Here is a 4,066-nt window from a genome sequence, read left to right on the forward strand (position 1 = left end):
ATCGTCTAAAGAAGAATTCTCATCCGAGCAATCACTCTCAATAATTCAATCAATCAACCAGAACTTATTTGAATTCAACAGTTCACAAAAACTTTGCGGAAACCTTAAACACATCCACAATCCTTGATCATCATTGATCTCACACACTTCTCAGCTTCCCTCCTACAGATCGACCCTCTTCCCTCTTTGTGACAAAATTGACTCTCGAACGGTCATTGTCTTGGTTTAGGCCGGAATCCTACAGATTGATCTCTCGAACTCAAAGCACTCACGTGCAGTGCATCTGTTAGAAGCAGGTTTAAGCAGTTTTCTCGGTCGAAGGGTCTCCATCCGCACGGTCGTTTCTTCACTTCCCTAAAAAAACCAACAAATCGTTTTTTCCCATATATAAATATATCTTCCAAAAATTTATAAGATGAATATAATATAGTAGTATCAACCTCGCCCAAGTCTTCTTTCCCTCCCTCCCTCCCTCCCTCACCACTATGCTGAGATCTTCCTCCTACATGACATGGCGAAACCCTTAAACTACCCCCTTTTCTCCTCCACTAGACTTGGCCTTATATCGTTTTTCCTGTACCTTTGGGCATCATCGACGTTATCATTAGGATGACTTCAATCTTTTCGTCTACAGAAGAACTATGTCCACGTGTCACCATATTCATACCTTGACTCGTGTACATATAAGATCTCAGTTATTTTAATTTCTTTTTTGACAGGAAAATAGATACATAAAATTACACTAGAAAAAACGACATCACCAATCAAACATGGTATTAATTAATATACGACGTAATTTACACGTAGATAGAACTACTAGGTCATACATGTATAGATGCTACAATATCCGAAATATTACGCACCGTAAGTGCACAACTTTTTTTATTTGGAAGGTGATGCACAACATACACACTAGCACTTACCATTAGACAATACTGCTACGCACTATATTTATAAAGCAACAGCAACTCGACTGAGAAGCAAGGATTAATTACCCGCTACCACCGATATCATTTCCACTGCTACCCCAGTCGTTATAATATTGTCTAGGTATTCCATGGTGTTGTCCTGCTTGATAACCTTTTACATCCTTGTTCTTTTTCGTCTCTTGCACTTCTTCACTAGTATTAATCACTGTTGTTGTTGTTACTACTTCCTGTTTATCTTTTTGATGATCATATAATTCACCCGTCACAGCTTCATGCATTTTCTCCACTTCATTTCCATTTATGCCAAGGTCAGCTGCTTCTTCTTCCAACTTGCGGATAGCCACGCAGGAATTCTCCATCACCATCATCACCGTAAATAACACCACCACATACTTCATTCTCTGCAGTTCTTAGCAGGTCAGATCGATAAGTACTTTCAAGGTAGCTAGCACCTGAGATATATATTCACATGCATATATATATATGTATATATATTATCAGACGCGTACAATGAAGCATATACTTAAATTTGCGTATCAAACAAATATAACTAAAGGAAGATCGTAATCTCCAACAAATAGACCTAGCTAGCGAAGATCAGATTATGTCGAGAAAAAAGAAAACGAAGAAGGAAAAACATTATACATCTAATTTTGCACCTTCCATGCGGCTGTATCACTACCAAAGTAAGTATATTACATTACATGTGATCGAAAAAGAAACGTGTAATGGTCGAGTAAGTTAAAAGACAGGTATAATTGCTCACCTCGCTATAAGTGTTGAAAGAGGAAAGATCAAATCTCTGAACTTGGAATTGATTGATGCAAATCACTTCTTTATATAGAGAAGTTTTTGGCGAAGGATTAGTGAATAGCTATCTAGTAGTGATGATAAAGCCAAGTGGCAGACACACCCCTAGGATCTTTGTTGAGCACTAATACCATGGTGTAAGCCCAAAAGGCCCATATGCAAATATTTTAACCAGAATATTGAAAAGTTAGAAATTGAAACTTTATTTAAAATGTATGATCATCAAACTTTGCAGAGCGGAAGCGCGTGGCACTGTGGCAGTAATAAATTTTTTGAGCCACGCCATTTAGTCTCCTGGCCCGCTACGGAATACTCGAGATTGGAATATGATACTTATTATTAAGATTGATGACCTTCAAATTTTACTTTTGATTTTTCTTTACTTCTAGAAATCTAAAACAAATTTTTAATGAAAAGTCTGAATAAACCCATAAAAGTGGATACTATAGAAACGGACGCACAAAATATGGCCTCCTATTACTGTTAGTCCCATATGGACAGAGGTGGGCCTACCAATTTTTAAATGACACACATGTTATTAGTACCATACAATAGTTTTGACTATATATTAAATATTTTTCAAACCCTAAGTTTAGAAGTATAAGGATATCTTTTAAAGATGTGAGCCCCAAAAGATCTTCCATACCTATTAATAGCATATTTGGATGATATACGAGAAGTTTTTCTTTTTTTACTTCTAGGAGGCAAAAATGCAGAAGGCGGTTGGATATCGAATTTCAAAACTACTTTTAGAAGTCGAAAACTTAACTTTTTGTGAATCAAAATAGCTTGCTTTTACCTTCTACTTATGAAGAAGCAGTGGTATCCAAACACGTTATAAGTTTCCTAGAAGAAAACACATTCTCACCTTATGAAAGCCCGAAGGAGAATGCCAGATTTGCCTGGCTCTTGCCTCCTATAATAATACTTGGCGAAGAAGGTAGCTGGGAACTAGTTCTGACAGTGCTTGCTCTAAGAACGTTTCTTATGAGAATCTCAACACCTATTGTTTCAGGTCTTGTAGACCCAGATGTTGTGTTTGAGAAATTTATGCATGATAGCGTGAATATATCACATATTGTGTTCCTATGCAAAGGAAACAAATGTGGAATCCACGCTTATAGCTAAGTCATTTTTCATCAATTCTATAGAGAGTAAGTTAGGAGTTCAACCCCCACCTTAAACGTTTATAATAATGTGGTTGTACAGTTGAGTTTGGCAGGTTGGATCTGGTAATGGGGCAGTACGACTGGCTGGGTTCGAGTAGTATCAAATAGAAACAAAATACGCTACTCCACTTTGGTCTTTCCCACTTTACTCCTATCCTTATATCTCAATAAAATAACACCTAAATGATGACAAGGTTAAATGGTAATTCGACTAATAGTTGAATTTAATTGTCCTGTTTGGAAAACGAGGGATCCGTTAACGTGGTTATTCTCGCACTTTCATAATTTAGACGCAGATCTTTTTATAAAACCAAATGACAATATGTTTGAAGTTAATATTACAATGATATGTTCTTCTTACAAATATTGACATTTCTTAAAAATCTCACCGTACAGTGTATACCATTTTAATTTGAATCTTTAGTTCTCATCGAACTGATTTTTAAGTGATAAATGATGATGTCATACTCTCAGATTATGCACATTTTTAATATGGATATAGAGCATTATAAAAATAATATATTACCAATATATTAGCTTCAAATTTCAACTACATTATCATTTGGATTTTATAAAAAAAAAACATCAAAATCGTGAGATGGTGTAAAATAACCGCGCCAACGGATTCTCTCCGATTTGTGTAAGCAAACTAATATAGGGAATTCACATTCCAATAGAGGGGCTTCACTAATTGGACAAAATCGGATCACCTGTTAGTAATTTCAGAAACCCCTTATTTAAAATATTTTCATATTACCTAAACATCCTTCATTTAGGTAGTGTTAATATTCTAATTAACTAATGTTTAGATTTTTTTTTATATAGTTAGTGATAAAAGATCAGATTAAATGTAGTATTTTGGTAGGAAGAAAAAGTAGGGGGAAAAAAGAGAAATTTTTGGAGATTTCCAACTAAAACCTCAAATTTCGAATCTCCCGAGTCCCGACCAATGTCTTTTTCTCATAATTGGTGAAAGTACGTAAAAAGATTGAGTTTGTTAGCTTTCAGAACGATTTACAGTTGGGTTTTTTTCTTTGTAGCCAACGTAAGAAAAATTTACGGTTAGGTGATGAAAAACTCCTAACCGTAATTGGGTAAAACTGAGGAAACCTAATTTTAAACCAGGTATGGTTGAGTTTTTTGGTTTTATGGTTAGGT

The 4,066-nt window shown here is 35.4% G+C and overlaps 1 long non-coding RNA gene across 1 annotated transcript; it reads right to left on the reverse strand.

Moving 5' to 3' along the window:
* Positions 1–757: 757 nt before the first annotated feature.
* Positions 758–1,854, reverse strand: LOC113307549. Its single transcript, XR_003339167.1, has 2 exons — positions 1,696–1,854; positions 758–1,330 (listed from the first exon to the last, which is right to left on the reverse strand). It is a non-coding gene; the product is annotated as an uncharacterized LOC113307549 (long non-coding RNA).
* Positions 1,855–4,066: the final 2,212 nt, after the last annotated feature.

This window comes from Papaver somniferum, chromosome 9 (genome assembly GCF_003573695.1).
Source record: "Papaver somniferum cultivar HN1 chromosome 9, ASM357369v1, whole genome shotgun sequence".
NCBI lineage: Eukaryota > Viridiplantae > Streptophyta > Magnoliopsida > Ranunculales > Papaveraceae > Papaver > Papaver somniferum.